We start from the raw sequence: 25,641 nt of genomic DNA, 5'->3' as shown, positions 1-25,641 counted from the left end.
TATTTATTATTTATTTATAAGTTATAATTACAGAAAAAGAGGAAGAAAAAGAGAGATTTTCCATACATTGGTTCACTCACCAGAAGGCTGAATTGGCCAGGGGTGAATCAAGCCAAAGCCATGAGCCTGTACCTTTAACTGGACTCCCACATGGGTAGCAGAAGCCCAGCTGCTTTCCCCAGACCAGCAGCAGGGAGATGGATCAGAAGTGGAGCAGCTCAGACTCAAAGTGGCAGCCATCTTGGATGTCCCCATCACAGGTGGTGGCTTTCCTCACTATTCTGCAATGCTGGTCCCAGTATGGAGATTTTTTTTTTAAATAGAAATACACTTTCCATGTGTGTCTGTAATCTCATTACTGTGTTTATACCCAAAAAACATGAACACAATTTTTAATGAGATACCTGTACCACAATGCTTATAGCATCACTGTTTACAACAGCTAAAATACGCAATCAACTAAAGTGTTCCTCAGAAGAATGGATAAAGTGATATATAAATGTATCACATATAGATATGCATATATGATAGAGTTAAAAACATACCAGGGATTCCAATTCAATCCCATCAAGGTGGCATGTACCAATGCCATCTCACTAGTCCAAGTGATCAATTTCAGTTCGCAATTGATCATAATGAAAGGACTAAGAGTCAAAGGGAGCACATAAGCAAGTCTAGTACCTGCTAACACTAACCGATAGAATAAATAAAGGGGAGAGTGATCCAACATGGGAAGTGAGATACTCAGCAGACTCATAGAATGGCAGATGCCCTAAATAGCACTCTGGCCTCAGAATCAGCCCTAAAGGCATTCAGATCTGGCTGAAAAGCCCATGAGAGTATTTCAGGCATGGAAAGCCAAGACACTCTGGCAAAAGATCTCTGTGAGTGAGATCTCAGTGGAAAGAACAGGTCTTCAAAGAAGGAGGTACCTTTCTCTGAAGGGAGGAGAGAACCTCCACTTTGACTATGACCTTGTCTAAACAAGATAAGAGTCGGAGAACTCAAGGGGCTTCTATAGCCTTGGAAACTCATGACTGGAGCATAGGGAGATTACTGATGCCATAGACAGGAGTGTCAATTGGTAAAGTCAACAACAGGAGTCACTGTGCACTTACTCCTCATGTAGGATCTCTGTCCTTAATGTGCTGTGCATTGAGATTTAATGCTATAACGAGTACTCAAATAATATATTTCACTTTGTGTTTCTATGGGGGTGCAAACTGTTGAAATCTTTACTTAATGCATACTAAACTGATCCTCTGTAAAAAAAAAAAAAAAAGAAAGAAAAGAAAAGAAAAGAAAAGAAACTATCAACTCCCAACTTGACTCTCACTGGGATTAAACATGACAATAGGTCTGATCTGATTTCATCATCATTAAAAAAAATCATCTATTATTTTTCACTTTATGTTTCTGTGTGGGAGCAAACTGTTGAAATCCTTACTTAATGTATACTAAGCTGATCTTCTGTATATTAAGATAATCGAAAATGAATCTTGATGTGAATGGAAGGGGAGAGGGAGTGGGAAAGGGGAGGGTTGTGGGTGGGAGGGACGGTATTGGGGGGAAGCCATAGTAATCCACTATTCGTACTTTGGAAACGTATATTCATTAAATAAAAGTTAAAAAAAAATGTATCACATATAGATATGCATATACACGTATATATCATATATATTTATATATATATACATACACACAATGGAATATTATTCAGCTATAAAAAATAAAATCCTACTATTTGCATTGAAATGGATCCAAATGTAGGACATCATGTCGATTTCAATGAACTGGACACACACTACATGTTCTCCCTTTTATGTGGGAACTAACTTGTGTTTTAACGTATGAGCTTGCATTTGACCAATGTGAAAAAATTTCATTTACTGTTCATCACTTCAAGCATGCAATAGAATACTGCTCATCAACATATCTTGACTGATGGCTTCCTCTGAACCAATTCTCAGTCTTGTTATACAATGCTAAAAAACTTCAACTATTATGAAGACAGGTTAATGACACGAGTGAGCATGCAAACATACAGAAAGCTGTAGAGGCTTGAGAAAACTTTTAAACACACCACCTTATAGTTTATAGCAAAATTATCTTCCTTACTGAATTTATCTGGATGGTAGGATTTAAAGGTAAACTTTTGAAAATAATTATCTCATAATTCATTAAGTTCTCAAAAGAAGAAATACAAATGGCTAAGAAATATATAAAAAATGCTCAACATCACCAAATATCATAGAAATGGAAATCAAATTCACACTGAGAAATCACCTCACCCCTTTCAGAATGACTAACATCCAAAACACAAAGATTAACAAATGCTGTCAAGAATGTAGAGAAAGGGATAGTCTGATATGTTCTTTGTGGGAATGTAAATTAGTGCAACCACTAATAGAAAATAGTAAGGAAATTACTTAAACAAACTACCAATAAACTTGCAATATGAGCTAGGAATCCCATTACTAAGTATATACCCAAAAGATAAGAAGGTACTGTGTCAAAGAGATACCTGCACCACCAGCACTGTTCACAATGGCCAAAATATGGAATCAACCAAGATATGTATCATCAGATGAATGGATATAGAAAATGTGGTATACACATAATGGACTATTATTCAGCTGTAAAAAGAATAAAATTCTACCATTTGCATCAAAATGGATGTAACTAGGGGACATCATGTTTAGTGCAATAAGCCGAATACAGAGAGGCAAATTCCACATGCTCTTCCTTATATGTGTGAGCTAAAGTTTTTTTTTTTTTTTTTGAAAAAAAAAATAGTGTTTTGTCAAATTTTGTTTTGAATCTTTGTCAGTGAAATTGTTAGGAGTTATATACTACTATAGTTTTGATGATTTGTGACCATCTTGGAGTTTCCTGTATATTGGTAAATTGACATCTTTTCATTTGATTGTCTGGGATTCTTCTTGACAAAGCCTACACCATTTTTGAGTATTATCTCCAGTATGAAACCAACCAGTACCAGTTAAGAAATCATTCTCTCACTTACCAAAACCTGTCTAGAATATGTTTGAATTTTTACCCCTTTGTGCAGGCCCTGTAAAGCATGCCCTTAAGCTTGCAAGCTCTAGGGAGTGTTTTCGTCTTGCATTTACTGGGGCCAGTGCTGTGGTGTAGCGGGTAGAGCCACTGCCTGCAGTGCCGGCATCCCATATGGGTGCTGGTTCAAATCTCAGCTGTTCCACATCCAATCCAGTTTTCTTCTGTGGCCTGGGAAAGCAGTAGAAGATGGCCCAAGTCCTTGGGGCTCTGCACCCACATGGGAGACCTGGAAGAAGCTCCTGGGTCCTGGCTTAGGATCAGCACAGCTCCAGCCATTGCAGCTAATTGGGGAGTGAACCAGTGAACCTCTCTCTCTCTCTCTGCCTCTCCTTCTCTCTCTAACTCTGACTTTCAAATAAATAAATAAATCTTTTTAAAAAAGAGATGCATTTATTTTAAAAGTCATAGATACAGAGAGAGAGGTAGAGACAGAGAGATGCAGAAATCTTCCGTCTACTTGTTCATTCCACAGATGGGCCACAACAGCTCGTGCTGTGCCATGCAGAAGCTAGGAACCAGGAGCTTCATCCAGGTCTCCCACATGGGTGGCAGGGGTCTATGTACTTGGACCATCTTCTGCTGCTTTTTCCAGGCACAATAGCAGGAAGCTAGATCAAAAGTGGGGTAGCCAGGACTCAAACCAGCACCTATACAGAATCCCTGCATCACATCTGGAAGTTTTACCAACTAAACCACCATGACAGCTCTGGTTGTCTTCTTTTTAAGATACTATAGAACTCCAACATTCTCTCCTCCACACTGTTTATATTACTGGGAATTCAGAAAGTCTGAACACTTTCAAATTATACTATCCAAAGAAATTTTAAGTTTACATTGTGTATTCAAAATGAATACAGAATCAGTCTACACGAAGATGGTTAAAAATAGGCTGGTTCAAAGGGTTTACTGACATTGACCAGCAAGCATGAAGAATCAGAGTTGTTATTCATCTTTTTCAGACACACTGCTTGAGCTAAGCCAATTTAAACTAGTTCTGCAGCATTAGTCAGACCTCTAAGCTTAAAATTCTGCATTGTTTAATATTTTCCACTGCTGTGAAGGTAAATGCAGTCATTAATTCAAAATCTTGGCAATGCCAATGTTTTGTTGTGAAAAAGTTGATCACCAATACTCTGGTGAATATGAAAGTTCACAGGAAATTTTGACATTCAATGTTTTGGGAAAATGGATAAGTAATGTCTTTGAAACATATTTCATTAGATGTTTATTCTGGAAATCATCATGAACATTTATTTTATTTAACTTTTATTTAATAAATATAAATTTCAAAGTACAGTTTATGATTTACAATGGTTTCCCCCCATAAGTTCTTTTTTTTTTAATTTAATAAATATGAATTTACAAAGTGCAACTTTTGTATTGTTGTGGCTCCCCCCCCAACCTCCCTCCCTTCCACGGCCCTCCCCTTTCCCACTCCCTCTCCCATCACGGCCTTCATTGAGTTTCATTTTCAATCACCTTCATATACAGAAGATCAACTTAGTATACACCAAGCAAGGATTTCAACAGGCTACACTCACACAACTGCACAACGTATACGGCATTGTTTGACTAGTAGTGTTGTTTTTAAGTTTCATAGTAAAACACATTAAGGACAGAGATCCTATGTGGGGAGCCTGTACCCAGTGACTCCCGTTGTAGATTTAACAATGGCACTCTTATTATGGAGTCAGCAATCACCCGAGGCTCTTGCTATGAGCTGTCTAGGCTACGGAAGCCCCTTCAGTTCACCAACTCTGAACTTGTTTAGTCAAGGCCGTATCACAATGGAGTTTCCTTCCTCCCTTCAGAGAAAGGCACCCCCCTCCTTGATGGCCTGTTCCTTCTGCTGGGGTCTTATTCACCAGGATCTTTAATTTAGATTGTTTTTTGCCACGGTGTCATGGCTTCCCATGCCTGTGAGACTCACATGGACCTTTTAGCCAGATCCAAATGTCCCAAGGGTTGATTCTGAGGTAGGAGTGCTGTTTTGGGCATTTGCCATTCTATGAGTCTGCTGTGTGTCCTGCTTCCCCCACAGGATCATTCTCTCCCTTTTAATTCTATCCTTCATTGTTTGCTTACACTGGTCTTATTTGTGAAATCTCTTCGACACTTACCCTATCTTTCTCATCAGTTGTGTATTTATACTTATCACTTTACCAAGTGCACTGGCATTGGTACCTGCCTCCTTGGTAAGACTGAGCTGAAATCCCCTGGCACATTTCTCGTTCCACCATTGGAGGTAAGTCTGAGTGAGCATGTGCCGACCTATATATCTCCTCCCTCTCTTATTCTCACTCCTACGTTTCACAGAGATCAATTTTCTGTTAATTTTAAATGCCTAAGAATGATTGTGCATTGATTACAGAGTTCAACCAGTGGTCTTATGTAGAACAAACAGAGCAACAACAACAACAAAAATACTAAAAGGAATAAAATAGTAAGTTGTTCCTCAACAGTCTACATAAGGGCTGATCATGTCATTGTCTCTCATAGTATCCATTTCACTTCAATGGGTATCATTTTAGATGCTTGTTTAGTTGCCATCGATCAGAGAGAACATATGATCTTTGTCCCTTTTGGACTGGCTTATTTCACTCAGCATGATGTGTTCCAGATTCCTCCATTTTGTTGTAAATGCCCGGATTTCACTGTTTTTTACTGCTGTATAGTGTTCCATAGAGTACATATCCCATAGTTTCTTTATCCATTCATCCGTTGATGGACATTTAGGTTGATTCCATGTCTTAGCTATTGTGAATTGAGCTGCAACAAATATTGAGGTGCAAATGGCTCTTTTTTTCTCCCCTTTAATTCCATTTGGGTATATTCCAAGGAGTGGGATGGCTGGGTCCTGTGGTAGTGCTATATTCAGGTTTCCGAGGACTCTCCAAACTGTCTTCCATAGTGCCTTTACCAGTTTGCATTCCCACCAACAGTGGATTAGTGTCCCTTTTTCCCCAGATCCTCGCCAGCATCTGTTGTTGGTTGATTTTTGTATGTAAGCCAATCTAACTGCAGTGTGGTGAAACCTCATTGTGGTTTTGATCTGCATTTCCCTGATGGCTAGGGATCCTGAGCATTTTTTCAAATCATGACCATTTAAATAAGAGGTTAGGATGAAGTTAAAATATTTATTGAAACAATCTAGAACAAGTTCACATATAATTCAAATTTATTTCCCAGAAATCATAAGAATCACAGCATCTTCCTCAGTAAAACTATTTTTTCCAACAAAGAAATAGTGTTATAGAGTCATTTTTATGTTAATGTATTTGAGAATAACCCAACTATATAACCCATTCATTTTTAAAGTATTGAATCAAAAGAAAAAAGTTTATTTTTCTCTTAAACCCCTCGGTTTTGATAGCCATATATTCTAGTAGTAGTAATATCAATAGTTCTTTAGATGATTAATATGGTATAATGTTAATTTATAATATATTTGTACTTTAAAGATTCATAGGGTTTTTCTGAGAAGTTTCACTTAATGAATTCTCTATCATGCTATAATTATAGTTCATTTATTTTCTTGTTATTGTGTAAAGATTTATCCAGAATTACCATCAATGAGAGCCTTTGGATGGTTCACCTGATTATCACAGAAAGAAAAATATACTTTCAGGATAACTACTTATTGTCATTTATCATGTTTTCTGGGTCAAGAGTTTCCAGATCCACTTCTCATAAATGTTTAAGAAACATAAAATCTACGTAATGGAATGTTACATGGCTAATTTCCTTCAGATGAAACTGATTTGGCACATATATGGCAAAAATTCTTCAATGCAAAACAAAGCACTGTCTTAAATCTCTTTTGTCCATTTTTTTCTTGTTAATAAGTGTTTGAGATATAATAGATACCCAATTATATTGAATATGTAGAAGAAATTGTTACATCTCCCTAAATGTTCTAAGTTTCCCAGATTTTTGTATAAAATTTAGATTATATTTTCCATTACTAAGGATAATTAATTTTAGGAAACTCTGACAAATATTTGTTAGCATAAGTGGTATGCTGTGGATAGGATTGAGGAATTAGAATTTGATGGATTGAAATCCACTAAGTTCACTGGGTTCTTTCATGTACAATGTATATTTTCAGCACCCATCATAATGGCATTGAAATTCATGCTTCCTAGTCTACTAAAAATGTGCTTAATATTGAAGATTGAAGGCAAGGAATAAAGAGAAAGCCATCATAAAAATCACTTTACTGCTTTTCTCATGAACTACATTCTGGATTTGTGACTTCATAATCTGTATCCAAGTAGTAGCTGGTAGAAAGCAGGATGACACCTTAATAACTTGCTCATTGTGAACTCCCCTTGGTCTTATTTACAAATTGAAGACTATATTTAAGTACCCTTTAAGATATTTTCCAATATAACACTGACATACTCTAGTATATCGTTATAGAATCATCAAAAGCAAACAATATTAGTATTTCAAACATTTGGAAAATGAATACTTAAAAGGAAGTATTAACTTGTGATAGAATATTGCCAAAGTTAAAACACACTAAAAGGAGTAGAAGCAAGTACAAAGGAAAAATCAAATGGGAGAGATCCCTGTCTTAGCCCATTTCATGCTGCAGTAACAGCAAGCTTGATTGCTATAATTTATAAAGATAAATTTATTTTCTCACAAATGCTAGAGGCTAGGAAGTTCTAGATAAGAGTGCTAGCAGGTTTGGTTGTCTGTTGGGGACTGCTCCCCATTTCCAAGGTGCATCCTCCAGAAAAGAGAGAAGAAATGCTTCGTCCTCATGTTTAAGTCTATTCTTGAGAGAAGGAGCCCTACTGAAATAAACATCCCTAAAATTTTCTCCCTTTCAATATACTCATATTGGTCCCCAAGCTTCAACATTCACAATTGGAGGGATGCATTCAAATCACAATACTGACAAAAGAGATCAGAGCGAAAAGCATAGAAAGCAAAGAAGGATCTATACATTAATTTTTAGGTGGGCTATATTGTACTATATGTCAAAATAGATGAAATCCAGAACACCTCAGAATTAGACACAAGATAGTATAAGTTCCAAACATAAAAATTATCATTTTTGTCATGTGAAACCTAGACCACTCTAGAAAAACAAAGTTCTGAAAACATGAATTAGCATCTAAAGAATACTCAGGGCAAAGGCATTAAAAGCATATTCTAAACAAGAGCAGTAGTCACATAAGAGGAAAACAGAAAAATGTTTTAAAATATGAAACTATTAAAAAAATAGCATCTCCTGAAAAGTCTACATGAAGATATAATCAAGTGAAACACAAAATTAAAAACACATCAATCAACAAGAAAAAAAATTAAAGGACTAGGAAAAAATTGTGACTCCAGATAAGGATATCATTCAATGTTAATAATTATACAGCCAGCTACAAAGTAGAATATGTTTTAAAATTATAAGAAAATAAATATATTTTAAAATCATAAAGAGACAATATATCCCAGAGTTCAAAGAGTTGGAAGACACAGAAGGGTATAATACTTCTTCATCTTTCATAGTAGATAATTAAAGGATCTTGTTTCATGTATGTAAATAGTAACTAAGGCAATAGAATTTAAAGATATGCGAGCAATCACTTTTAGAAAAGAACAATGACTATATTCCTTTTTTTACAAACATAGAAAGAATAAGAAAAATAATTAAATAGTAGACATTGTTTATAACACAAAATGTTTAGATTTAAATACTCTTTTATTTATAATTAATTTTTTTAACTTTTATTTAATGAATATAAATTTCCAAAGTACGGCTTATGGATTACAATGGCTTCCCACTTTAACCAAAGTCAATCATCTGATAAAATAGTAAGAAGAAATTTCACCTGGTGAAGATAAAATTTATCACAAAAACTTCGAAAAGAATAAAATAAACTACATGATAATGATCAGTCCAGCTTTATATTTTTTCAGCAGTATAACTTGATATAAAAAATTGAACAATTATAAATAATTTTTATCCTAGGTTTCCATATTCATAGACTGGCTATTTAATTATTGAAAAATATTCACGTTTTCCTAGTAATAGGATTATATGTCCTTGTAAACTGATCTGTGATTTGCCCATGCATATGTTGTAATGGCACTGACCACAGGTTTTGAACAGGCGACATGCTTCAACAACTGATGTGAACTGACATATTTGTCAGATCTGAGGGGGAAGTATTAAAGGTTGTTTCATCATTTGATTTGACATCATGCTTGCACTCTTGCCCTCTGCAGTGAAAATGCACCTCCTAGACAGGAGCCAGGCTGTCAGCCTAGGTATTGGAATGAACAATACTGAATTGAGCTGAGCCATGCTGAGTCAACCAGATCTGAAGCTGTTCCACAGCCCTGATATAATGTGAGCCAGAAATAAACAGGTTATTGTAAGTAACTGAGATCTGAGGAGTTTTTATTACCACAGCAGAACTGAAATTACAGACACGAAAAAGATTCTGAAGCCCTCAGTAGGGATTTATTATATTCTATTCTCAGCATTCATTTCCCCTTTGTTCTAATATCAGAATGGATATTATCTTTTTTTTTTACTTGGGAACTCCTCTCCTGCGAAACTCCACTCAAGTAGTTTAGTTGATGCTATGCGCAGTTCCTAACTTCATAATGAGTATAAGCCTGTCATGAAACACTCAACACATTCTCCGCATTAGATCATGATGATTGGATCAGAAGTGGGTACATGATTCCTTTCAGTCTTGAGAAGCATGCTAAGTTTTATATAGTGATGTAGTTACTAATACAGAGAAAAGCTTTCTCTGGACTTACGCCCGGACAGTGTAAGTTCAGATCCTTCAGGGGCCATCAAGAGAAGATAGACTTTTAAATAGACTAAATATGAAACTAAAATTGAGACACAGAGAGAGGTGATGACATTATTAAAACCTTGATTACAACTTTTGTTTTCTTGGGGCTTTCCTAAGATAATCTCCTTTTATACTTTAGCCAATTTGAATTCGAACATTGTTAACCCTAACCACAACAATGTGTACTGCTGTAGCTCACAATCACCTGGTATCACTTGATGAAGTACTAGGAATATGATAAAATAACTGAATTTAGAAAGGAGACAATGTTGAATTCAAGGATAGCATAAAAGTCAATGAAACAGTGAAATCCAGAGCAATAGCTATGCACTTTGTAAAGTGACTGATCACTAGATGGAAAAAAAAAATTACCTTCAAGAAATCTCCAAGAATGATTTCTTCAAGAAATGTGTCCCAAATAAGAAAAAGAATGATTAAGGAACAGGAAGCTATGATAACTGAGTAAATCATGAGCATGAATTTATTTCTTATATTCTCTCAATAAGAAAAAAGAGGAATATCTATAATATCCAACCATATCACAAATATCTATACAAGAAAGCTATCATTTGTTGTTGCAAGCTAGAAAAAGAACAATAAGAAGTTGAAGGATTACAGAAGAAGGGGATCTAATTGTCCTTTTTCCAAAAAGTAAGGGTCTCATCAACATTTTTTAAAAATAATGTAAAATAGAAAGAAGCCTAGAGGTTTAAATTCTTCATTTTATAAAAAAATACTAAAGAGTTGGCAAATTATGAAATTGTTTTTTAAGTATTTTAAGTATTGTTTTTTAAATATTATTTATTTTTGAAAGGCAGGAAGACAGAAATACATAAATATCCCATCATCAGTTTCATTACCAAAATGTCCTAACTAGCCAGAGCTGGGTCACACTGAAGCCAGGAGCCAAGAACTCAAACCAGGTCTCCCATGTAGATGGCAGGGACCCAAATACTTGAGCCATCACCCGCTACCTCCAAGCAGATGCATTATTGGGAAGTTGGAACAGGAATAGAGCCAGGATTCAAACCCAGGCACTACAATGTGGGAAATGGGCATCCCAAATGGTTTCCTCATGGCTGTGCCAAATGTCCACCCATATTATCCATGTTACATGGAAACTTTAAGTATTCAATTAATTTATTTAATTGCAAAAACCTGTAAAAGCTCTTTATAAATTAGCTAAATTACTTTCTATCTTGGTGGGAATTGAATAAATAAGATCAGAAGGAAAGATAACTCAGTAAAAATAAAGCTGCATCTCAATCTATCATTTACAGATAGGCATCCCTTGCTGGAATAACTAATCATAAATAGTGATTACCTCATGCAAAAATGCCTGACAATGCAGACGATTAGAAAAGAAAGGGAAAATTGCTTTCCAACTCAAATCATTCTGGGTTTCCTGTTCACTTCTGTGCACTATTTTCAATGTTTTATATGTAGGCAAATGGCCTAAATTTAGTAGAAGAAAATGATTTTAATAAAAATAAAATTTTGGACTATATCCTACATAAAAGTATTCACACTGAATATTATCTTCCAAACTAACATGAAAATACATAAAATGACTAATGCGGCAAGGAAGACTGAAAATAATGGAAATTTATGTATTAGTCAATGTAGACATTACCCATTTGTTCATGTGTAAAGTAAAATTCCATGATGAAAACTGAGAAACTATCATCCTCACTCAACACCATCCTCATAAGACAGAGGACTCACTCCAAGGGAAATAGTCCACTGTCTGTTCCTCACCTCTGGGAAGTGGCTTAGAAATTTTGCCCAAAAGACAAGACAGGCCATAAAGACAAGAGGGCTCGAAAGTTTCAAGTGAATTGATTTTATCAAGAGAAGAGTATAGGAAATTCAAACATAAAGACACTCTTGAAAACAATTGATCCTTGAGACGTAAGTAAATAATATGATGAACCTAAGACACAAGCGAAATATAAGCCAGTTAGGTTATCAGAGAGAACTAAGCAAAGAAATAATTAAAAAATATCCTTCCTTGGTTTCAGAGCAAATTGCAAAGGAGAGCTTTAAATATCATTCCTATAAAGAAACCTGTATTTAATTGGATCAGACTTTGGAACGATTTACACTTTGGGACATTGTCAGAAACAATACCACAATCAGTTGGCAATTAGTGGAGCATAACGCTGTGTGTGCTACCAAGAGAGCTTGTTAGAGTGAACAGGAAAAGAGTCAAAGAAAGCTCTGGTAAACTGTTGTAATCCCTAGTCACTCCTGAGTGAGTGTGCTCATGTTCGAGTCTAGACTCTAATAAGGAGTGACATCAGAGCGGGGACAGACTTCATTAAAATAATCTATCCAAATCACTAATCAAATAAATAAACAAGTGACAGCAACAGTAAATCCTGAAAAGGTGGAATCAATACTCAGAATGTATAGGAGTACATTGTTTAAAATGGCCAGTTTTCAACAAAATAATGATAGGCAAAGAAACAGGAAATATGACATATACACAGGAAAAAATAATTAGGATGTTAAAGAGGCTAGATGTCTGACTTAGGAGACTCTGTCTTCAAAGTAACTATTATATCTTAAATGAACTAAAGGGAATCACACTTTAAGAAATGAAGGGAGCTGTACTTCTGGTTGATGTGAGAGGCTCCATGGACCTGATCCTCAGGGGAAAAAGTAAAAATCATGAAATGACAGTCTTTCAAAGTGACTGCACTGCAAGAGAAATGTCAGACAAATTTAAGTACGTTTTGCATTACTTTATTTATATAAACTCTAGAAAATCCAAACTACTTTATGGTGATAGAAAGCCAGTGGAATAGTAATTTTACTGTGGAAGGAAGAGCCAGGAGCTTGGCGGTGTGTATGGAGGAATTATAATGGGTTACTGAGAACTTTTTAGGGGTGATTAAAATGTAAATCCTTTTCCTGGTGTTGAGTGCTTAGTAGGTGTACACATATCAAAATGAATGAATTTTTACACTTCAAATACATGTAGTTTATTTGATATACATCAATAAAGCTCTCTAAAAATGTTTCACAAAAATGCAATAAGGAAACACTAAAAATAAGTAAATATCACAATTCATTGTAGTTGTATCACAACAGCATTTAACTCAGAAGTCTTTAGAAGCTATTCTGCCATATGAGGCCCTCAACAATCTCAATATAAAAACTGATATTTTTAAAATTTACATAAAATTAACATGAAAATACCATAGAATTAGTGCTTCAAACAGAAACATTTTGAAATTATCTACTGATCTTTCCCCTCCTTTATGAATTGAGTTTTATTCTAAGGGCAGAATGGTTTGATTACTTGAACATCTGCAAAAAGATACTTAGTTTATTCCTTTCTCAGAGTAATGCTTATCAATTTTCAGTTTGCATAAAAATTATTGCATTTGTTTTACATACAAGATAATTTATATGGAATATGTGGATGCTTGGGGCGGGTTCAATTATAATTTGATTTGGGTAAAATTGTTGCCATACAAACATGAATGCAATCAGAACCAAAGCCAAAGGCATTAAGTGAAATAAAGTGTTACTTTATCACAGTGGATACCTATATAATCATGATTATAAATGTAGTATAAACATCAATGCGCTAAGTTATCACATATACCAGGAAAATCATTTATCCCAGTTCTTCATTATTTTTACAGCTTACGGAGTGTTCAAGGAAATCAAAATGTACAATAAAGTAAATAAGCAACTATATTAGAATGCCAAAGCCGCTGTAACAGAATACCACTAATTGTTAACATAAAAACACAAAATTTATTTTCTCAAAGTCCTGGATACTGAGTCCAAGATCCATGTGTTATGAGTGTGGTAAGTCCTCCCTCCCTTGTCTATTAAACTTCTCACTGTGTCTTCACATGGCATCTTCTCTATGGAAAAATGGCGAGAAAGAGAGATGGCTGGTGTCTGTTCCTCTTCTCATAAGGACGTCAGAACTATCAGCTTGGGACCTAATTCTCAGACTTTATTCAATGTTAATTACCCACCTAAAGGTCCTGCCTCCCAGTACATCTCCTTGGAGACTGGAGCTCCAACATCTGCAATTGGGGGAGATGCAATTCAATTTAAACAGTGATACAGGTTTTAGTTTCAAAAACCTGATTTTTGTAGTACATTTAATGATATGAAAAATGTGGTTTACTAATAATTTAAGAAACATAATTTGACATTAGGAAATCTACATGTCAGAAATGCATTTGACTCTGTTCATAGAACTGTCTTTTGTATTAGTTTATTAACATTTCTATTTATGGTGATTAGCATTGGTTTTGGGAATGAAGATCACATCCAACTGTTACTGTATCACAAATCTCTCCAAACTTCAGTACATATAAAAATGTAGCACTTGATTATTTTCTGGTTGTCTCCTGGGGATTCCTCTGACATTTTCCCTGGGCTCAATGATGAAGCTGCATTCAGGTGGAGTGTTAGCAGGGACTGGAATCCTTTTCAGACGACTAGTGCAGACTTTCAATAGAGGCACTCCTTCTCATAGCTTTCCATCTTACAGCACTCTTTTTTTTTAAGATTTATTTATTTATTCAAAAAGAGAAAGAGGCGGGGGGAGAGGGAGGGAGGGAGGGAATCTTCCATCTTCTGTTTTACTCCCCCAAATGACTACAATGGCTGGGACTGGGCCAGGCTCAAGCACAAACCTGGGACCCCATCTTTGTCTCACATGTGGAGGGCATGGGCCCAAGTACTTGGGCCATCTTCTGCTGCTTTCCCAGGCTTTTTATCTGGGAGCTGGATCAGAAGTGGAGTAGTTGAGACTTAAACCAGTACTCACATGAGATGCCAGCATCACAGGTGGTGGCTTAGGTTGCTGTGCCACAATGATGACCCCGTTACAGCACTCTTGATGGGCTTCTGAATTAATATTTTGAGGTCAGCTGAAAGCGTTTAAGACCAAGGCCTGGGAAATACTTTTTATTGGTTGAGGCAAATTTCAATGTGAATCTAGATTCAGGAGGTAAGGGAAATGAACTGCAAGTTTTGAGGAGAAAAGGTGTAAAACATATGTAGCTTTATTTAGTCTACTGTGTTCTACCCTCTGGCAGTAAGTATATTCTTTTCCATATGTAAAGTCTCCAAAATGGTCACTGCATCATAGTATCAGGTGCAAAGTTCATGATCCATTGATCTACATCTAGCTTAGGTACGGTTATGGCTCCTTGAGTGTAACTCCTTGATTCATACTTATGAACAAAAAAGAAGAGGTGTACCCCCACATCCTCCTACACATACACATATCTCAAGATGCGACAGTGACAACTGAACACAACAGACATTTCCACTCAAAATGAAAAAAAAAAAAAAACTAAGGACACAACATTTGTTTAATGTTATAATTCTGAAAACAAGCTGAGTACATATCACCAAATTTCCCTATTCTGTAAGGATGTATTTTGATTAGGTCTCACTTCTCCTCCAGAGTGGATTACCTGATTGTTCATTCTCCTCACCTCTTAGTTCCACTCACAGCTCTTGGGTCTGCTTTCTGAAATATATTCTTCATCTAATAACAAAATTGGCTCTCATTTTTTCAGCTAAGGAACTCTCAATCTGCTTCTTGTCCATTAAATGGTGGCGTTTGGACTCCATCCACTTGACCAGTTTCTGATCTTTTCAGCTCAGATGGCAGTGTTTCATTAACACTACTCTCTTAAAACTCCTGGTTTCATAAGAGTTCTTATTCAAATTCATTCCCTACTTCAAACATTGCATCAAAAATAAATTTTGAGATAGAACCCTCCCATCCTTGTACTGTGGTTAAGACGGCTGAGGGTAATGACATCAGGATTCTTAAGATATCCTCTGTCATACAAAGAATGGGAGGCACTAACTTAAATGAGATACTAATTAAATCTTTTGGCCTTAATAAAGACCCTATTACCATATGCTTGGTCATACCTGTGTTCTCAGTGCACATTTATGTTGAGTGTATTTTACTTTCTAATCAACAGGCTGAGGCAGTCTCTGTGCTGAGGCCTAGTTGCAAACCATTTATTTCCTTTTTGAGCTCAATTTTTGTCCTACAATATCTTATGCAACTAGTTGAAACCAATTGGCATCCTCAACATTCTGTCCATAGATGTCCTCAATCAGTTCCAGTTCGTTATGTTTATCTTCAAGTCCGAATCATTCAGTTAATTTTTTATTAATTATTCTGCAGCTACATCTCAGTGATTGCCCCTTTCTAAGGCTGTGCTCCCAGCCTTTGTTAACAGATTTCTCACTACTTTTTGTACACAAAATAATTTCCAGTGTATTCTATTCATGAAAGGGTGCCAAAAGGCCAGCCAACATTCAAGGCATCTTTTGATACTAATTACTGCAAAAAAAAATTGTGCTTCTATTTATTCTATCATATAATTAATAAAATCATAAGAGATAATGGAGACATAGGATTCTCACTGATCTGAACTTAAAAAACACAGCCACTAAAAGATATTACAATGGTAGCTCAAGGAGGTTGTGGAAAAATACAAATAAGAGATAAGTTTATTTTGGTGCAAACATTTTTGAAATTCATACTTTGTTTCATAGTATATCTTTTCAAAAAAATTGAAAACCCTACATACTGTTTTTACTTACAACTTTAACAAAACTAAAGATGATTAATTCATTTCTGAAAAATAGTAAAAGAGCCAACCTCCTAGCAAAGAAATGTTTTCCTTTAACTTGATATTTTGGTGTTGATTTTCTCAAATTTTTACAAAGTTTCTCTATTTTTTACAACAAAGCCAAGGGAGAATAGAAAACCTACTGCTTTGCTAGGACATTTCACTAAAAATGCTTGCTTCAGTGCTGATGAAAATAGCACTGGTGACTTGGATATGTCATCAAATTTTGTGTGGTCTATTTATATATAATATATAGATTTAAAATTAATTTGATGTTGTATCTTATACTCTACTAAAAAGTAGTTTTATTTTCTTCTCTGAATATAGTCATTATCATTTTTATATATCCTTCTTAGTGTAAACATTTGTAAAAGCTAGTTTTGTTTTGTTACTAATATATTTATGAAATTTGTGAACACTGTCAGAGATATTAGTTGATTTGTGCAACTGTTTCAGAGTGTCTCATCTTGTAATTATATATTGCAAACTTTTATCTACTCTTTTGCTAAAAGTATTTTGAAACATACGGATATACATAGAATGGCAAATGCCCTAGACAGCATTCTGGCCTCAGAATCAGCCCTTAAGGCATTCAGATTTGGCTAAAAAAGCCCATGAGAGTTTCTCAGGCATGAAAACACTGTGGCAAAAACAAAACACTGTGGAAAAAAATGACCTAAATGAAAGATCTCTGTGAGTGAGATCCCAGCAGAAAGAATGAGCCAAAGAATGAGGTACCTTTCTCTGAAGAGAGGAGAGAACTTCTACTTTGACTATGACAAGGTCATATGATGTGTTTGGAGCTACAGATGAATGCATAGTTAATTTGTGAGATGGATACAAGTAGGCTAGGAGAGAGTTTATTTAAAGAGTTCTGATTCCATCCTTTATCAGTTTGATTTTAAAAATGGACCTCAGATATTATATGATAAGGTCAGAGTTTGTGAATTCAAGAGGCTTCCATAGCCTTGGCAGCTCATGAGAAGAGCTTCCGGTGATTACTGACATCATAAATAAGAGTGTCAGTTGTTAAATCAACAATGGGAGTCACCGTGCACCTACTCCCCATGTAGGATCTCTGTCTTTAATGTGTTGTACTATGCGAATTAACAGTAAAACTACTATTCAAACAGTACTCTATACTTTGTGTTTCTGCGTGGGTGCAATCTGTTGAAATCTTTACTTAGTATATACTAAGTTGATCTTCTGTATATAGAGAGAATTGAAAATGAATCTTAATGAAGAATGGGATGGGAGAGGGAGTAGGAGATGGGATGGTTTGTGGGTGGGAGGGAGGTTATGGGGGAAAAGCCACTATAATCCAAAAGTTGTACTTTGGAAATTTATATTTATTAAATAAAAGTTTTTTAAAAAAGAAATTTTCTGCTATAAACATCACTGATCTAAAATTTCTATTTATATCTCCTGGGGTACACATGTAAAATTTTGTGGAGCAGTGGAAATGTTGACCTATATGATATGAACATTTTCAGATATGTAGACTTTGACAAAATTTTCCCCAAAATGATCATAGCAATTGACATGTAAATTACAGGTACTCCTGTGCCAATGTGCAACCCAGAGAGTTAACTTGGGGCTTATTTTAGAATACCTAGGAAACATCATGGCTGAAAGAGTTTCTCATGACTGGCTCCTAGTGGGAGCTAAAAATGCTTTATTATTATTATTGAATTGAAGGCACATGTCTGCACCCTCTTTGTCACTGGTCTATCATCTCCTTTGGTCACTGGTTCATCCTCCTTAGCACACAGAACATCAGTTTTCACCCAGGTAGTTGTTCTTTGAAGGTGTAGCTGCTTTTTCTGAGCCTAATACACTCAATATGGTGAATGGTGCTCACTACTGCCTTCCCAGGAAACTCCTATATTGTTTTTGACTCAGATACCCTGGGTATGTATTTTGGTTGGAAAAGTCACTATTTGGGTATTAAGGGGTTTTTGTAGCTAGGGTCTGGAGAGTCCTTGCCCCTGATGTGTTTGGAGCTACAGATGAATGCATAGTTAATTTGTGAGATGGATACAAGTAGGCTAGGAGAGAGTTTATTTAAAGAGTTCTGATTCCATCCTTTATCAGTTTGATTTTAAAAATGGACCTCAGATAATAACATCTTGAGAAAAATTGCTCTAAGCCACCATGCCCAGCTGGGTATAAAAGATAATAGTATTCTTAAAGTGTTCGGGTTCATCTGGATATTAAACAGGAGAGGAGATATAAATTTTCTTTTTGTAATTTTGTACTACTCTCATAAAATGATATTCATTATTTATCTAAAATAAATAACTGACCTTTTTTTTTTGACAGGCAGAGAGGACAGTGAGAGAGAGAGACAGAGAGAAAAGTCTTCCTTTTCCGTTGCTTCACCCCACAATGGCTGCTACGGCCAGCACTCTGTGCCAAACCAAAGCCAGGATCCAGGAGCTTCTACTGGTCTCCCATGCAGGTGCAGGACCCAAGCACTTGGGCCATCCTCCACTGCACTCCCGGGCCACAGCAGAGAGCTGGACTGGAAGAGGAGCAACCAGGACAGAATCCGGCACCCTGACTGGGACTAGAATCCGGTGTGCTGGAGCCACAGGCATAGGATTAGCCTATTGAGCCGCGGTGCCTGCCAATAACTGACTTTTTACAACATGTCAAGTATGGTGGGCATTTTACTTCCAAGATAAAAAAAAAAAACAGTATTATTTATCTAGACAGTGAAAATTATTCGCTATATACATGGATGTAATTCTTTTAAATTTTTATAATTTTTTATAATTATGTGAAAGAATGAGAGAGAAAACTAGCAAGTGTGAGATCTCTCATTTGTTGGTTCTCTCCCCAAATGGAACATATGGGGATGGTCTAGACAAAAGCTAGGAGCTGGAAACTAAATCCAGGTCTCTTACATGGCGGGTAGGGAAGTAGGCACTTGAGTTACCCACTGCTGCCTCCCAGGCTGCTTATTAGCATGAAGCTGAAGTACAGTGGAGCTAGAACTCAAACCCAGTCACTCTAACTGGCATGTGTGCTTCCCAAGCAACGTCTTAACTGCTATGCCAAATACTTGCCTCCAAGGTATTCTTAATGTGTACATTAAAAATTATCTTAGGCTCTTTTACTTGGTGAATAAACATTGACCCAGACTTGTGCACGCTCTACACTGAGATAAAGGATGAGGATAAAGAGTGAGCAAGATATTCCAGTTTCCCAGTCTGAAAGGAAAACAAAAGACATGTGTTCTGTTTGAATAGTACAAATGCTGTTATTGAATACAGAAGAGATTACTGAATTAAACTGATGGAGTCAACCCATGTTGCTAATAGAGGGTTGGTACCTAATTTGAGCCTCAAAAAAAAGAAAGAATAATGAGGTATTATTTTGTGGAGTGTTTCACAATCACATTTATTATCTAATCTCTTGCAAATCTTCTTTATAAATACAAGATTTGTAGGTCCCACCGTGGATCCAACAAATTCAAATCCTTGAGATTGCTTAACTGGAATATGTGTGTTTTTAAGTCTTCCATTTGTTCATATATGTTGTTTAAGTGTTGAGCTAAGTGTTGTTAAGTATGAGGGAAAGCATATGACTGGAGCAGAAACAGGATAGGAAAGATGTGGAAGTATGGTTGATTTGAGCATTTCTGGAGAATTACAAATGGGTCCCAATGGTTATCATAAAGAGAGTGAGTAGGAACATGGGAGGATAAACCCTAAAAGTTAGACAGAAACAAGATGGGCAATGCACCTGCAAAAGAGCAATATGTAGCAGGTTCTCAATAAATATTTATAAAATGGTGAATTACACAAATGGATGAGCCAGCGAGGACTTTGCACTTCTTGGTTAGAGTTTTGCATTTATCCTCAAGTTTAAGGAGAAACAATGACAGATTCCAAGAAGAGGAGTGCAAGTTGTAATTAAATTAATTTCATCTAAACAATATTCTGAAATGATGAAGCAGCCCATACATTCTCTGAGTTTCTTGATGGCTTTCCGGAGCTGTGAACCAATACTGCAAAATGATGATCTTAATTATTATTGATTTTTTTATTTAGGATGGTTAAAAACTTTGTAAAACTGAATATAAAATTTTTATAAACTTATTAGCAGAAAAAAAATCATGCAAACCTTACACTGAGAAGACTGAGTGGTCTATTTTCTACCTGTTAGGAGAAACATAGCATTTACCACAGAGGAAAAATAATAATCACTTAAATTTTCCAGAATTGTAATGAATAATTTAAACATAAAAATGATACTATGCATATTTTATTTTTATAATGGGCGAATAATCTCTTTTGATTTTCACAGTATGCTTTTTCCTCCAGTTAAATTTTTAAGATGCTGTATCTTGGAAGGGCACTTAGCTGATTACAAAAGGAGCAAAAAAGTCTCTCTAGTCCCCCATCTCTAGTAAGTAGGGAAGGAAAATAGGAAGAAAAATAAAGGAGGGGAAAGAAAAGATGACAAGAGGGAACCAAAGTCACCTCGGACTGTGTTTAATCTACTTTTCTGCACTCTTCTATAGTCCTTGTGTTAAGCAGCAATTTAGAGGCCAAGTTATCTGAGACAGTCTTTTCGGATGACTCCCTTCCCTTGACCCAAGCACTTCAAGGATAGCAGAATAGAGATGTCCAAGAGAGCAGGTGTCCAGAAAAGATGCAAAATTAATTCAGGACCCAAAAGTAAATGACAGGTTAGTGGAACTGACTCATGAAAACCAAATTGGACTAGATCACAGTGGTTGCCATCAATAAACTCTTGATTATCTTCAAAGTAGTCATTACTGTAACCAAGAGTGTAAGATTTAGGCAAAAATTGGAACAGGGCAGAGAATATGAAACAATTTACTCACTTGAGCTTATTTCTCAGAGGATGTTCTAGGAAAGCTTATCTTACATCATTATACTCAAAATGGGACAGACTATCACAAATGAGAAAAGCAGCAAAAAACCTAGTATGAGTCATTTTTGAAAATACAAAGCATAAAGAAGTATAGAGCAAGCAGGAAGGACCCTCCCCTTCGTCCTTTTCTACATTCTGGACACCCATCCCTGGTATAAAGGCCCTAGCAAACTGCTTCTCAGGCAAGCTTTTATAGGGAATGATGCTTTTCTGCTGTCTCCTTTACTTATCGTAAGTAAATAAACTTTTTTTCTGATCCACTCCCTCTTGATGTTTATTATTTGGTGGCATTCCAAGGAAAGGGGCCACTTTGAGTGTTAACATGACTTGGGAAAATCTGATTTTAATCACATACATTAATTTTCCCTCTCTTATCACGATACATCCAAAACTTATCACAGAATAAAATACCTTTTAAAAAAAAGATTATTTATTTGGAAGGCAGAGTTACAGAGAGAGAGGGAGAGGCAAAGAGATCTATCTGTTGGCTCACTCCCCAGATGGCCGCCACAGCCAGGGCTGGGCCAGGCCAAAGTCAGGAGCCAGAAGCTTCATCTGGGTGTCACATGTGGGTGCAGGGTCCCAAGCACTTGGACCTGCTTTTTTCCCAGGTGAATTCCCAGGAGCGTACTTGGAGGTGGAGCAGCTGGGACTATTGAAACCAGCATCCTTATGGTATGCTAGTGTTACAGGCAGCTGCTTAACCTGCTGTGCCATAGCACTGGTCCCTAAATCATCATTCTGAATCTGCCTCCAGACCCCCTCCTTCAAATACCATCTGATATTTTGTCCCTTTATTTTCATAAAGCTTTACTATGCACAGTTTTAAGCCATTATGGATTTCTAAAGATGATATATCTTTGTGTTATATCCTTTGCGTGGTGAACACTTTCTTTTCTTTTCCACTGAGATCAATCTCATGATATTCAAAATGTATCAGTCTTCATCTACAGCAAGGTCAGTTAGATGCCCTTCCATATGTGCTCACAATAACTACATTTCTTGGATATAAATTTATTGTTTGCTTGTAGACAACAAATAAAGAGCCAAGTGTCATAAAAAGGAGATGATGGAGGGCTGTAGATTTCAAGATGACAGGGTCTTCAGAAAACAAGTTGGGGGCAAGTATTTTGACATAGCGAATGAAGTCGACAACTGTGGTACCAGCATTCCATATGGGTGTTAGTTCACGTCCCAGCTGTTCCACTTCAGATACAGATCCCTGTTAATGTGCCTGAGAAAGCAGTAGAGCATAGCCCGGTCCTGTCCCTGCACTCCACACCCATGTGGGAGACCCAGATGAAGCTCCTACCTCTTGGCTTCTGCCTGGCCCAGCCCTGGCCATTGCAGCCATCTGGTGAATAAACCAGGAGACGAGAGCTCTTTCTCTCTCTCTTTCATTATTTCTCTGTAACTCTGCCTTTCTAATAAATAAATATATCTTTAAAATAAAAAATAAAATATTTAAATACTAAATTTGCCCTATCATTTGTGGGGAGCAGGGCCCGTCTCCCGTAACATGGCAGGGCCCGTCGCCCAGGAGACAAATAAGTACTGAAACTATCTAGACTGGACTAGACCACTGAGATTATTAAGACTAACTCTATGCATCTGATCTCCCATCATATGGCGCTGAGAGGGAGTAAACAACTTCCACACAGCTGCCTCACCAATTCGACTAACAAGCTGCAGGAGCTGATCCTGCCCCTGACTGGAGAAGAGCAGCATGCTCAGCACGTGGGGAGAGAACGCCAGCAGAGTTGGGATTGGTGGAAGAGGACTATAAAGGAGGAGAGAGACAACATGCAGGAGGAACATCTGAGGAACCCCTGAGAGAGCCGGCCGGCGGAGTGCCGCTCCTTGGTGGAGGCGCGGGGGTGGGGGTGGGGGGGAGCGGCAGTAAACCCGGGAAGGGCCGGGCAAAGAGAACAGCGCAGGGTCCAGTGTTGTTCCTCCACGAGTGGGGGAGCGACAATCATTTTCCTTGAAAAAACACATTTTTAAGTCAAACATACAACTATTACATTATGAGATCATACACTCTATTTAACATTGTCTCATTTTTATCACAAAATACTAGCACAAAAGTGCCATTCCATAATAATGACTGATTTTTTTCCCAATGGCTTAATGAGTGGATACTATTCTTATTGAATTTCACTGGTTTTACCTCCTTAATTCTTTTTTTTTTCAACTTTTATTATAAATATAAATTTCCAAAGTACAACTTTTGGATTATAGTGGCTTTTCCCCCATAACCTCCCTCCCACCCACAAACCATCCCATCTCCTACTCCCTCTCCCATCCCATTCTTCATTAAGATTCATTTTCAATTCTCTCTATATACAGACGATCAACTTAGTATATACTAAGTAAAGATTTCAACAGATTGCACCCACGCAGAAACACAAAGTATAGAGTACTGTTTGAATAGTAGTGTCGCTCCCCCTCTTCGTGGAGGAACGACACTAAACCCTGCCTAGGCTTCATATCCGAGTCACGGCACCATTATGTTGCTCCCCCTCTTCGTGGAGGAACGACACAGGACCCTGCACTGTTCTTTCGTCTGCTCGGCCCTCCCCGGGTTTGCTGCTGGTTCTTCCCGGGTTGGCTACTATCCCTTCCACCTCCGTGGAAGGGCAGTTCCCCCTGCCACTTTCCCCACTTCCGCGGGGGAGCGGCACACCGCCGGCCGGCTCTCTCGGGGGCTGCACAGGTGTTCCCCTTAGATGTTCCCCTTAGATGATCCTGGTGCATGCCGTCTCTCTCCTCCTTTATAGTCCTCCTCCGCCAATCCTAACTCGGCTGCCCACACGCCGAGTATGCTGCTCTCCTCCAATCAGGAGTAGGTCCTACAGTTTATTGGTTGAACTGGAGGCAGCTGCGTAGAAGCTGTTTTCTCCTCTCCCAGCGCCATATTGTGGGAGAGCAGATGCATAGAATAAGTCTTAATTCCAGTAACTCAGTCTAGTCCGGGTTGCTCCCCACATAGTAGTTTTACTGTTAATTCGCATAGTACAACACATTAAAGACAGAGATCCTACATGGGGAGTAGTGCACGGTGACTCCCATTGTTGATTTAACAACTGACACTCTTATTTATGATGTCAGTAATCACCGGAAGCTCTTCTCATGAGCTGCCAAGGCTATGGAAGCCTCTTGAATTCACAAACTCTGACCTTATTTAGACAAGGCCATAGTCAAAGTAGAAGTTCTCTCCTCCCTTCAGAGAAAGGTACCTCCTTCTTTGGCCCGTTCTTTCCACTGGGTTCTCTCTCACAGAGATCTTTCATTTAGGTCATTTTTTTAGCCACAGTGCTTTGGCTTTCCATGCATGCGAAACTCTCATGGGCTTTTCAGCCAGATCTGAATGCCTTAAGGGCTGATTCTGAGGCCAGAGTGCTTTTTAGGACATCTGCCATTCTATGAGTCTGCTATGTATCCCACTTCGCATGTTGGATAGTTCTCTTCTTTTTTAATTCTACCAGTTAGTATTTGCAGACATTAGTGTTGTTTATGTGATCAATTTGACACTTAATCGTATCATTGTGATGAATTATGAACATAAGCTGATCACTTTGGCATTGGTAAATTCCAACTTGATGGGACTAAATTGGAATCCCCTGGCACATTTCTAGCTCTACCATTAGGGGTAAGTCTGAGTGAACATGTGCTGAACTGTACATCTCCTCCCTCTCTTATTCCCACTCATATTTAACAGGGATCACTTTTCAGTTAATTTTAAACCTAAGAATAATTATGTGTTAATTAAAGAGTTCAATCAATGGTATTAAGTAGAACAAGAAAATACTAATAGGAATAAAATAGTAAGTTGTTCCTCGACAGTCAAGACAAGGGCTGATCAAGTCATTGTTTATCATAGTTTCCATTTCACTTCAAAAGGTTTCCTTTTAGGTGCTCAGTTATTTGTCCCCTGATCAGGAAGAACATGATATTTGTCCCTTTGGGAATGGCTTATTTCACTCAGCATGATGTTTTCCAGATTTCTCCACTTTGTTGCAAATGACCGGAATTCCTTTTTAACTGCCGTATAGTATTCTATAGAGTACGTATCCCATAATTTCTTCATACAGTCTTCTGTTGATGGGCATTTAGGTTGATTCCATGTCTTAGCTCTTGTGAATTGAGTTGCAATAAACAATGAGGTGCAGACAGCTCTTTTATTTGCCAAT

The sequence above is a fragment of the Oryctolagus cuniculus genome, chromosome 11 (assembly GCF_051225735.1).
Source record: "Oryctolagus cuniculus isolate XC-2025 breed Fujian yellow rabbit chromosome 11, ASM5122573v1, whole genome shotgun sequence".
In the NCBI taxonomy this organism is placed as follows: Eukaryota; Metazoa; Chordata; class Mammalia; order Lagomorpha; family Leporidae; genus Oryctolagus; species Oryctolagus cuniculus.
Note: the sequence above shows the minus strand (reverse complement) of the source record.